A 12,588-nucleotide genomic window follows, 5' to 3' on the forward strand; every position below is an offset into this window, starting at 1 on the left:
ACATTATTTCCCCTTTTACCCATTCAGACTATACCTTGATCCCTGTATCACAGAGCCCTGTTGTTCCAAGATTTAACATACACCACTATTTACCTCTGTCCTATTTAGCCCATGCAAACCTGTCTCAGTGTTCTCTTGTCTACCTTGTTCTTCCATCCCCCTCCCCTTCCTTGTTGCCCTCCCCAACACCCGAACTATGATAACATGTTCACTTTCAAGTTACTAGATTCCCTGTACCCTCTTTAGGATACTTGCCATCAGCTCAGGGGCTTCCAGCCCTTCTCACTGATCTACTGACTCCCACTCCTCCATCAGGCTTGATAGGCTGCCAGGACTCACAGAACTCCTGAAAAGTGCTACACTTAAGATTACAACTTTATGACAGCAAAACGGATATAAAGAGATACACAGGGCAAGATCCAGGAGGGTTCCCAACAGGAAGCTTCCAAGTCCCAAAAAGGGGCATCTTTCACCAACCAGGAAGCCCAGGGAGCTTCAGTGTCCAGAGTTTTCATTTGGAATCTGATTACAGAATGTGAGCCCCAGCCCCTTCTTCCTGAGGTCACTCAATACTGTGAGGTGATCATAGCGTTTTCTTTCTGGCCTAGTCAACCCCCTTCCCAGAGGCATATTATGTCATTACTGGCATAACCTGTTATTTAGGTGTGGTCTGGAGGCCTTATTGAAGATGTTTAAATTCCAAGAATATTTTAGAGTAAGGGAGTTATTTCTCAGGAACTGAGCACAAAGACCAAATTCCTTAGGTAAAGTTAATGTAAACCTCAGATGCTTCAAAAGTGTTCTTGAGAAACCAAAAGGGGAAAATCCATTTCAACTGCTGTCTGTCTTCTCCCAATTTCCTTCCTGGGGCAACTTTTGCTCATTTGCCATCCAGTCTACAGGCTGCCCACTGTCAACTAGTTGGTTCAGACTCATAGTGACCCTGTTGGACAGAGTAAAACTACTCCATACGGTTCCCAAGGCAGTGCATGTTTACAGAAGTAGAATGCCTCAAATTCCCCCTGACAGAGTGGCTGGTGAGTGCGAACCACTGGCCTTTGAGTTGGGAACTGAGTGCTTTAACCGTGTTATCACCAGGAAGCCTGTCTTTATAGGCGTCTGCAGTTGATTTCTCATGGATTCAGGTTCCTCTTCTTATTCTAGGCTGCCATGTTTAACAAATGTTATTAAACACTGAGGCTAGTTTTAAGGCAGTTGGATCACAGAAAAGCAATACTTTAAAATGTTGTCTAGGGGAGTCCTGACTATCCAAGCTCCCCACCCCAACCATCAATATCACATTTTGAAAGCATGCCTGATTTTAGGAAGAAAGTTTTAGGACTGCACGGGTGGTTATATAGCTCTTGTTGTTAATTGCCATCAAGTCAATTTGGTTATATAGGAGCTGCATGTGAATATCTCACCAAAAGAAAACACCTGTGGAAAACACCTGTATCAAACCATTTGCCTGCTAAATAGCCAGGAATTTGTGAAAGCTGACTGGTTGCACTCAGGCAGAATCCACTATGCCAGCATTGATCAATTGAGTGAAATTGGCTTCTAGTCAGGGCAGGTGCATGACCTTAAAATACTTTAAGAAAGCAAAACCGAAAAGCATTAGCATGTTTCTTAGAAAGACTCCTAATGGGATCAGTGCATCAAGGTCTACATCACTGTTGTAGACTTCCCGTTGTCATCAGAGTTTCTCTGCACTTCAGGCTTTTCTGCCAAGAGATCGTGGGCATAAAGGTATATCAATGATTGTGCATCAACAGGGTGAGTCATATGTGGAAAAGAGGCAAGATCAGTGATGATCTGTTGTGTAGCAACTGCGAGGTTAAGATGTTGGGCCAATACAGAAATCATGTTGGATATGCCAGAGGAAATGTTTTCATGCTGCATAAAATAAAGGTGACATATGTGGTAGCATAGTGGTTATGAATCAGGCTGTGAACCTCAGGGTCAGCAGTTTGAAACTACGGGAGCAGAAAGCCTCATCTTTCTCCCACGGAACAGCTGGTAAAGATTTACAGTCTCAGAAACTCTGTACAGGGCCACTATGAGTCAGAACCGACTCCACGGCACATAACAACAACAACAATGTAGTGATTACAAATGGACTGCTAACCTCAGGGTCAGCAGTTCAAAACTACCAGCTGTTCCACGGGAGAAAGATGAGGCTTTCTGCTCCCGTAAACATTTACAGCCTCGGAAACCAGAGTGCTACACTAAGACTTGCATAATTAGGGAGTCCTAATAGTCCTGGTGTGGCACTGTGGGTTAATGTGCCAGACTGCAAAGCCATTTGAACTGCAAGGTTGGCGGTTCAAACGCACCAGCTGCTCCTTGGAAACCCTATACAGGGTCGTTATGGGTCAGAATAGACTCGACGGCACTCAACAGCAACAATAGTACCCCTAAGAGTGATTTGAATAATGTGAACATTTATCTCTCTTAAAATCACATTTGTTCACATTGGTGGTTACAGCATGCAGGGCTGACTGCACAGAATGTAGATTGTACAACTCCAGGTGGCACCATTCATACATACTATCTGAACGGGGCTCCCTGAAGTTGGACAAGCTGCAGGGATGAATGAGTGGATCCATGGTCTCAGGATTCCTGGGCAGCTTCTCAGTGGATCTTTCTGCCTTGCTCCCTTAGTTGCCTGATGGTTGCAACTTTTCTTTGTGTTATCACATATCAAATGTCCAATTTCTATGCTAAAAGAAATAGGTTTTATATATGTATATATTTAAAATCCTTTACTCATACCATTTTCTTTAAAAAAAAAAAAAAAGTGTCATTGTGTAGATTCTGACTCCTGGCAACTCTGTATGTTTCCAGAATTATTTTCAAGGCTATGACCTTTTGGAAGCAGATTGCCATGCTTTTATTCCAAGACATCTCTGGCTGCTCTGAACCTTTTGTACCACTATTCTCTTAAAGACCCATTGCCATCAAATTGATTCTGACTCAGAGCAAGCCTATGAAACAGCAAAGAACTGCACAGTAGGATTTCCAATGCAGTAAATCTTTATGGAAACTGATGGCTACATCTTTCTTCTGTGGAGCTTTTAGGGGGTTCAAACCACAAACATCTAACTGGGGATCCTTCACAATTCTCTTATCAGAGGCAAAATCTTTTCCAGAGCATCTAGCAGGTTTCTCCAAATGCCTCTTTGTCCAGAGGCCATATGACCATATTTCGACCAGTCATTAGTGGAGGGAAACTGCTAAGAAGTACTCCGCTAGACAGACACATGACTAACGGGTGTTGGGAATACAAACAGAGGGATCTGCTATAGATGGTTACATGAGAGATAAAGTAGTATGTTTTAATGAATATGATGTTGCTGAAGGGGAAATAATGAACGTCAAAAAGCACTCAGAAGATATATCACAAATTGTTTGAAAAGGTCAACACGTTTCCTTTCTATTTTTATGATGTTGACATTTCCCTCTGTGTACAGTGGAAAGTCTTCTGGCTTTCCTGGCTTTATGCAAAACATGCCTTTCACATTGAAAAATAGAATTACCACTAGTGTTTCAATAACTTTCCAGATTTTCTATTAACAGGTTCAGGTACTCTGCGATTATTATTTTGTTTTCTGGGTGAGCAGTTTGGGGCATGTGCCTTTCCCTACCTGTTTTCAGAGTGGGGGAAGGAGTTACAGTTATCTGCTTCTCCAAAACAAAGTAGGAAAATGACTTCCTCCACATGTAAGGCCAAATGAAACTAACTTCCAAAATGTACAGCCATTGAATTAGGAAGGGTTTTAGATTTTGGGATGGTGGCAGTGGTGTGTCATCAAGATGGCTTTAATTCATAGCGACCCTGTATAGGGTTTCTGAGGCAGTAAAGCTTTATGGGAGCAGAAAGCCTCATCTTTCTCCTGTGGAGCAGCTAGAAGATTTGAACTTCTGACCTTTTGGTTAGCAACCAACTAACCACAAGGATAGAAAGTTATAAAAGATACTATTCTTGCCCTCTAGGGACTTTCAATTACTGAAGCTGTTTGTGCATCAAAGTTGGAAAATTAGAAGTGGTGAAATTATACAGTCATCCAAAGGACACTGGGAACCACTGAAAGCAGAGGAGGCTAGGGGCCAAGGCCAAGTGGATGGAGCTAAGGAGAGGATAAACTACTCCTTAGATAGTATATGGGTATGTGCAGAGAGAAGCAATGCCAGAGTCTTGGGAAAACTGTGAGAACTAGCTGTAGCTAAGAAATCATTGCCAAAGAGCCCAAGGGATATCTCCCAAAGAGTTTGTAGAGTTACAGGAGGGGGCTTCAAAAACTTTTTTGAATGGAATGAAAAGATAGTAGAATTTTTCCATTCATTTTTTATAGCGTCTTCCCCCCCGCCACCAACAAATGTATAGATAGGAATTTGCTAGGAAGAAAAGTGGATTTTCATTGACCAGGTGTCCTTTCAAGGATATTGACAAGCTTTTCCTACAATAAAGGGACTTCTGTGCACATTTCCTCCCTGTATCCCTGATCCCAAATTGACTGAGAAGAAAACAGAAATTGAAATTCCTGTTAAGTGTGACATTAAATTATAAAATCTTTAGAGCTGACCTTTTTCTCTTTAAAAAGAACATGTTATTATGTTTTAGGTTAGTTTGCACAGCAGATTAGGTTCCTATTGAACAGTTTTTTGTACACAATATCCTATGCCATTGATTACAATTTTAACTAGGTGTCAACATTCTTATTATTTTGATTCTCTTTGTTATGTTTCCTTTTCCTTTGTGCCTTTCTTATTTTTGCTGTTGGGTAAATGTTGATCACTTAGTCTCATATAGCTGATGGTTTAAAGTGTTTCAGTGTTCTGGTAATGTAGTAGGTTACAAGTTGGGCTACTAAGCACAGGATCAGCAGTTTGAATCTACCAGCTGTTCCAAGGGAGAAAAATGAGGCTTTCTTTTCCCGTAAAGGTTCATTGCCTCAGAAACTTTATACAGATTCACTTTGAGTTGGAATCAACTCCACGGCATACCACCACCATCACCACCAACAGTTGATGGTTTAATGGATCACATTATTCACAAGTGGTAATGTTCATAAATCAATCTATAACTTGGCTGAAAGGTGACCTCCAGAAATAGCTTCATTTCTAAGTTCAAAGGATGTTTGTCTTAGGTTGGTTTATCTACAGGAACAAAATCAGTGAAGCATGTATATAAATATATATTATTGTTGTTGTTCAGTGCCGTTGAATGGGTTCGGACTCATAGCAACCCTGTATAGGGTTTCTGAGGAGCGTCTGGTGGTTTTGAACCACTAACCTTGTGGTTAGAAGTCCACTGCTTATCCTATGTACCAGGACTCCATAAAATCGATGTTGTTATTGTTAAGTCCTATTCAGTCAGTTCTGACTCATAGCAATCCTGCAGAGAGTTTCCACAGGGCATCTGTTGGGTTTGAGCCATCAACCCTGTGGTTAGATTGTGGATAGCAGTCCATTGCTTATCCTACAGTGCCACACCAGGACTCCAGAAATATACAAAGAGGTACTTACTTCAATGAAGTGGTTCATGTAATTGTGGAGACTTGAAAGTCCCAAACCTGTGTGACTCATGTGCTTGCAGGGCTGATGAACTCAAGATCTGTAGGTCAGATAAAGGCAATCTGCAGGTTGCTGGCTCATGGGGTTGTAGAAGCTGGTGAATCTGAGGGTTAAGTGGCTCATGGAGGTCAGAGGAATGAGGAGTAGGATGCAGGATAAAGAGAGCGTGAACTTTGCTAGAATATCTGTATATTGGATATAGAGGCTCCTTTCAGCTGATTGACGGCTCACATCAGATTACAAAATGGAGACTGATTACATAATATCTGCCAAGCCACTGAGAATTATGTCAAGTTGACACATAATCTTAACTATCACAGATCACCTCTTGTTAACTTGGCAACTGTACACATCTCCTTACACTATATATAATCTCTAAATAAAGACAATTATAAAGCCTAAATTGGGAGTCCTGGTGTGGCATTGTGGGTTAATGTGTGGGACTGAAAGTCAGTTTGAACCACAAGGTTGGTGGCTCAAACTCACCAGCCACTCCTCAGAAACCCTATACAGGGTTGCTTATGGGTTGGAACCAACTTGGTGGCACTTAACAACAGTCATATTTGCAACTAACATGTTACAACTAATATGTGTACAACCTGAAAATGCACTAGTCCAGTTTTTATCTTATATTTTATAATAGGTACTGAATAAGGGAGGGAAGAAAGAAAATACTATGCACACATAATATATGTATTAAATGCAAGTAACAATTTTAAACAATTAAAGTCCTTGTTTCTTCAGCTAGTCATGTGGTCATAGCTAGTACTTAGAACTACCAAATTTTATCACCCATTCTGTATTTCCTTTGCCCTCAGGAAGGTTCTATGCCTGGTGGTGTGATCAAACCTTTATTCCTGAAGGATTTAGGGCATTAATAGTCAGGCGGAATTGGGTTACTGTAGTTTTCCATTGACTTTAATCACATGGCATGGTAGTACCAAGAGATATCCTAAGAGATTTCCAGTATCTTGGACATACTGTTGTTACTTTCATTGTTGTTGTTAAGTGCCATCGAGTCGATTCCAACCCATAGTGACCCTGTATAAAGTTTCCAAGGAGCAGCTGGTGAGCTTGAGCCACCAACCTTGCAGTTCAAACGACTTTGTAGTCCAACACATTAGCCCACAGCACCACATTAGGTAATGGCAATCTAGTTTCCCTTTGGTAATCAGGAGCAATCAGGCCACCCAATATGGTAACTCCCTTTTTTGTCTGTTGATCCAGATGTCTCAGGAGCCCAGAGTGACCAAGTGACATTCTTTACTTTGTGTTGTGTCTCATGATGGGCGTATTCTTGGCTTTGTAACTAAGACTTGCAGATCATAAAGAAAGAGGACAGGACACAAAAATGTTGTGAGCAAGTCACTAGAAGTAATAATGAGTGGTACCATAGCCATAGCCCCCCTGCTTGATTTCTGGACCCGAGAATCCTGATATGGGAGTAACAGCACCATATAATGGAGTCATTCCATTGTTCTATCAAGTCAACTGCTTCAGGATGATGAGGCACATTGTAAGACCAGTGAATCTCATAGACATGGGCCCATTGTCACAATTCATTTAATGTGGAGTGAGTTGTTTGGAGGTAATGCTGTGTGGAAAAGGCATTCTGAAAGTCCTCTGATGCTAGTTTTGGCAGAAGCATTGCATGCAAGGAAGGACAATCAGTATCCAGAGTAAGTGTCTACCCCCATAAGAAGAAGAAAAAAAAAAAAAATGGGTGTGTGAGTGAGAGAGGCAGTGAGTGAGTGAGTGAGTGTGTGTGGGGACTCAGCTTGTTGTAGTCCATGACTTACCCCCTCCGCTCAACCCCACTGCTACAGTGGTTGCTCCCTGGGTAGTAGGAAATGAGCAATAATGAGGACCTCAAGGTGGAGAGCAATGTTGACAAACGGGCTCATCATAATGCACTGGAGCAAAAATGTGAGGCCCACATCAAAGACAGCTTTCACAGTTTGTGGGACTCAGTCCCATCACTCCAAGGAGAGAAGGCATCCCGGGCCCAAATCCTAGACAAAGCCACAGAGTATATCCAGTATATGCGAAGGAAAAACCACACACACCAGGAAGATATTGATGACCTCAAGTGGCAGAATGCTCTTCTGGAGCATCAAGTCCATGCACTGCAGAAGGCGAGGCCAAGTGCCCAAACACAGACCAACTCCTTCCCCTCAGACAGTAGTCCCTACACCAACGCCAAGGGCAGCACCATCTCTGCCTTCTATGGGGGCTTCTATTACAGTTTGAAGTCGGCGCCCGAAGAGTCCCAAAGCAGGAAGAAACTCTGGATGGAGGTCAGCTAAGCTAAATGGGGCAGGCCAGAAATAAAAACTGTGTGTTTCCTCCTCTCTCAGCTCATCCTTAGAACCCTTTGACTCTTTGTGTTACTCCTTTTTTTTTTCTTCCTTTTTTAAATGTTTTCCCTTCAGTGATTCCCTGTTCCCAACAGGAATTCTTAAACCCAAACTCCCCAACTTGGCAGCGTTTTCTGTGGCAGGCAGAAGGCCTTCCGGACCTCTGAGCACATGGTGTCCCAGTTGCCCTGCCAGCTCCTCCAGCCCTGTGGGGCACCAGTGCCTGAAGGATTCCTTCCCCTGGGGCCTCTCCTCCCAGGCCACCCTGACGTTTATTTGAAGACTTTGTGAATCTTTGAACTGCTCTACTTTAAGCTGTTCAGTTTGGAATACTCAGAATTATTCCTACCTCCCTACTCACCTCCACTCCTTTTTAAAAGATTTTTTTCCCCTAAAAAGCTATTTCACTCTTACTGAAAGACCAGATCCTTGAAGTTTGTGGTTTAAAAGGAAAGTGGGGACAGCTTTGCAGTGCGGAAACTTTGGCAGCTTTCATGGCTGAGGCTGCTGCTCAGCGGCTGTTAGAAGCCTATGTTGCCAGCCCTGTAGAGGAGTACATATGGGAGAAAGCAGTGGCAAAGCATTGGCTGCCAGGGAGTTGGTAGGGAAAGGGATGAGGAAGGAGAGGCTTGGGTGGGGGACAGGTTTTGTATTGAGGGCCAGTAATGATGTTTTGATGTTTATTTCCTGTTACTAATATTGGAATTGAGTGAATTTTCCCTATTTCTGATGATGTCAGTATTGAAAAGCAACAGATTTATAAAGTAACAATCAAATATTTTCTCTCCATGTGCATTTCTAAGAAATACAGCCAACTGAGTTTGTATGTAAATACCAAGAGTGATTTACCTGGTACTAAGCCCCCCACACACCAGAGCAGAACCTGCTCTGCCCACTTCCTTCCCTTCCGTTCTGGAACCTGTCTCCCTTACTGATCCAGCCCTGGTTATGGCTGTGGTCAGTACATTCCAGTGAGGGGTGGTTTTGTGTGTTTAGGCCTCATTTCTTTATCTTTTTCCTATTCCATTTCTGGCATCTGATGATTTCTAGTGCATACTCTGTAGTCTTGGTCCGTGTTTGAGTCCATCCCATGGAAACAAAAAGTATGTTGTACATACTGTGGAAGAATTGTCTTGCAAGTTAAGGCTTTCCCCGTTACTATAAGATTATAAATAGAAACTTATTTTATCCTTAAAAAAAGAAACACTGCTCTTTCCATGATGGAAGTGGTAATGAACTTACCACCAGGTTGTTGAGTGATTGCCCCTAGGAATGGTGCCATGTTGGGTACTCAGTGTTGGTCTCTGATGCTAGGAGATGAGGCATTTAGCAGTGACTGGAGCCAACTCAGCCTTGTAGTGAGTGGAAGAGTCTACATTGCTGAGCCCATTCATAACCCCTATGCCTGCCACTGTGATCACTTTGTTCATGATGGGAGCAGCTAGAGACAAAGGCTGACTGGTATCTACAGAACACATCATCCTACCCACTTGATTGTTAAAATCTTCCTTTGCTGAGGTCACCCTTTGGTGAACATTCACATGAGACAAGAGTATCTTTAATTTGGACCATTCAGAGGGTTCTATCCATAGTCCTCTTCTTCATACTGCCTTGTCACTAGTTTTCCAATCATGTTCTTATCAAGTCCCTGACTATCCAGTCAAACCACTGGTCACAGCTAATGAATAGCATACTAGTATGTATCTGACCATTTCTACTTCCAATCAAAGTGAACCACTAGGTGCACTGCTCAAAGATCTGCCCACTGGGAGGATTCCCTTCAACACTGCCATTTAGGGAAGTCCCAGAAAGGGGCTAGAGTGCTGTAGCTACTGCTGTCCAGTTTCTCAGTGATGCCAAACCCTCTGTAAGCCAGGCACAAGTTTTCTCCTCCTCAGTGAACTGATCATAGGGAACGCTTCATTAGGCCATTAGGCCATAGGTGCCAACTGGGAGCAGGAAGATAATGTTACAGAAGTGGGATTCTGTGCATTTGGACCACTTCTTCATGTCACTTACTTGTGCCTTCAGTTCTTGCTCAAGCCAATCTTACGTATACCACTTCCATTTTAATGATGGAGTGCTGCTGTGCACATCCGGCTTTGATTTTGTGGGTCAGACAACACCCAATTTATGATGGGCATCTCAGGTCAGATGATGACTTGGTGACCCATGGTTTAGCATTCAATGCCCACTAACAAGCCAGTTTCTCATTCAGATTTCTAGAATGGAATTGAACCATTTTTGAGCTGGAAAAACAGCACAGATGAACACTCTTGTCTCTTGAAACTCCAACATTTTCTGTGCAAACCACCTCCCCCTTATAAAACAAGATGAAATATTATCTACCTCTTCACTTTGGCAGTAGCTATTTCCTAAAGGAATGAAAATAAAAGTAGTGGTTTTTACTACTTAAATTCATTAAAAATGGGATTCTATCTGAAGGTAAAAAATGTTTCAAGCTCAGAAGAAGCTAGTTTGATAATGAGCTGTGGGTACAAAAACCAATACAGAATGTCTGATCTAAGCAACCAATATCATTCTGAAAATAAAAGGTATTTTCATGGCATTTTTTTCCTACAAGCTATTTTAACTGGTTAAGGATTTCCAGTAGTTAATTAAAATTTTATAGTGAAATTATATAAAAAGCAAACCCTATAGTAACCTATAGAGCCGAGGAGAACTTCCCCATGGGGTTTCTAAGGCAGTATTATCTTTAACAAAAGCAACCTCTCTCCATCTTTCCCTGGAAGAGTAGCTAGTGAATGAATACTATATAATATTTTTAAAATGTGTTCACATTTCCATACCTTAACACTTAATATTTAAAGGGGAATTACCTTTAATAATAAATCCAGTGTAATTTTATTAAGAAAAGAAACTCTTGGTCTTCTTCAGAGTTACTTATTAGTCCACCTTCACATTCAAAGCTTAAATTTATCACAAAAAAATTAACAGTAATTAGCCTGAGGTATTTTAAGTGTGGCTCTTTCCTCGAAGTTATGGCAAAAAAAAATATTTATTTCTTAAATTTCCATGATCTCCGTAGTATTTACTACAATGTGGTCATCTAAAATACCTAAAAAAATTCTTGGACATTTTGGAATAGTTGTTCACCCATCCACTTTTAGGTGCCACACAAAAGTCTGCAGGTTTTGCCTGTCCAGATCCAGAGGTAACTAACCTTTGTTTTCCAGTGTAAGAATTACTAAACCTTACAATAAAAAAAAAGATGCTATCATACTTGTGGTGTACTACATAGGCCCAAAATTCTTTCAACTTTCAATGAGATTGAACACTAACAATTTATAAATTTTAAGTTAATATGTAACAAAATTTAACTTATTATGCCTCAACACAAATCTGTGAGGTAGTTAAGTAAACAGTACTACCCATTTTTAGTACAGAGTAAACAGAAGCATGGGTAAATGACATACTCATACTTTAACCAATATGAATTAAATAGAATAAGCCACACATTTGGGGTTTTTTCTCTAGTTCTAACTCAAAAAGAATGTACTTTTTTAAATGCACTTAAAAAACACCTCCACTTAAGGTTTGTCTTCTCTTTTTTACACTTGTTTATTAGGTGATGTTCCAATGTTGGCACACTTCAATAGTAATTTGAAACTCGGCATACACATTTTAAGCAAGGCTTCTGCCTCTACCTAAATTAATACAAAATTAAGACATTATCTTATGAGAACTAAAATTATATTTGACATTTTTATTTTAGGTTGCAAAAACAAAAACAAACAAACAAACAAACAAAATTACTTCAAATAGGCTTGTCAAATGATGAAAAGTCATCCTTTCCAGGGAAGTAGAAGGTAGACCAGTGCAGCTTATCCTCAAGGCCACAGGCATCCTGCTTCACTGCTGCTTGCACTCTGCTGGGTTTTGATCCTTCTTCACATCATAGTCTGGATCATTTTCCTCATCTCCTTCTTCTTCCCCTTCCTCTTCTGCTTCTTCACCTTCTTCATCATAATCATCATCGTCATCTTCAATAGCTTCTCCAGTAAAGTATAACACTGATCTTGGTATTATACGCTCATGTAAAAAGTGACCTATTTCAAAGTCTGCAGCCAGGATAGCTTCAGCAGCATCATCCAAATCTCCGCTTTCAGGAACTTCAGGAGGGGCAAAAAAATTAAAGAGTCATTGGAAACGGTTTTCATCACAGTCCGAACTGTCCCATGCCCCTTGTGTTTTTGCTTCTTCTTAATGGTTTTCAATGTGACATTCTTTCCTTCTTTCCAATCTATCTGGCACCCTGTACAACCCATAATTTCTGGCCCATCAAAAGAAAAGGGATCAGAATCATCTGGTTCAGACCTCATCCTATATGTCTTTGTCAACACTTCATTCATGAAATACTCATTGGGTTCAAAGTGAAACTCTTAACACAAAACTCATAGGCTGGCCAGCATCTGAGAACTTCACTTTAATATCTTTCAAGTGCTTCAGAATAGGTTCATCATGTTCCTGAACCATATCGCTGAGCAAGTCAACATTCTTAAAAACAGTCAACCAAAAATCAGGAATTCCTTTGGGATCTTCTTTTTCTTCATCTTTCTTCTCATCTTCAACCTTGGCCTTTTCTTTCAACTCCTCCGAAATTTCATCCTCCTCATCTGCTTTCCACTCACGT

At 41.1% G+C, this 12,588-nt stretch overlaps 1 protein-coding gene and 2 pseudogenes across 2 annotated transcripts in view; 2 read left to right on the top strand and 1 right to left on the bottom strand.

Moving 5' to 3' along the window:
• ST3GAL6 (ST3 beta-galactoside alpha-2,3-sialyltransferase 6) overlaps nucleotides 1-12,588 on the top strand; it is a 57,642-nt gene that overhangs the window by 26,867 nt on the left and 18,187 nt on the right. The window lies entirely within an intron of this gene.
• Nucleotides 7,428-7,883, top strand: LOC102839357 (annotated as a pseudogene).
• On the bottom strand, nucleotides 11,808-12,578 carry LOC102825891 (annotated as a pseudogene).

The sequence above is a fragment of the Chrysochloris asiatica genome, unplaced genomic scaffold (genome assembly GCF_000296735.1).
Source record: "Chrysochloris asiatica unplaced genomic scaffold, ChrAsi1.0 scaffold00120, whole genome shotgun sequence".
NCBI lineage: Eukaryota > Metazoa > Chordata > Mammalia > Afrosoricida > Chrysochloridae > Chrysochloris > Chrysochloris asiatica.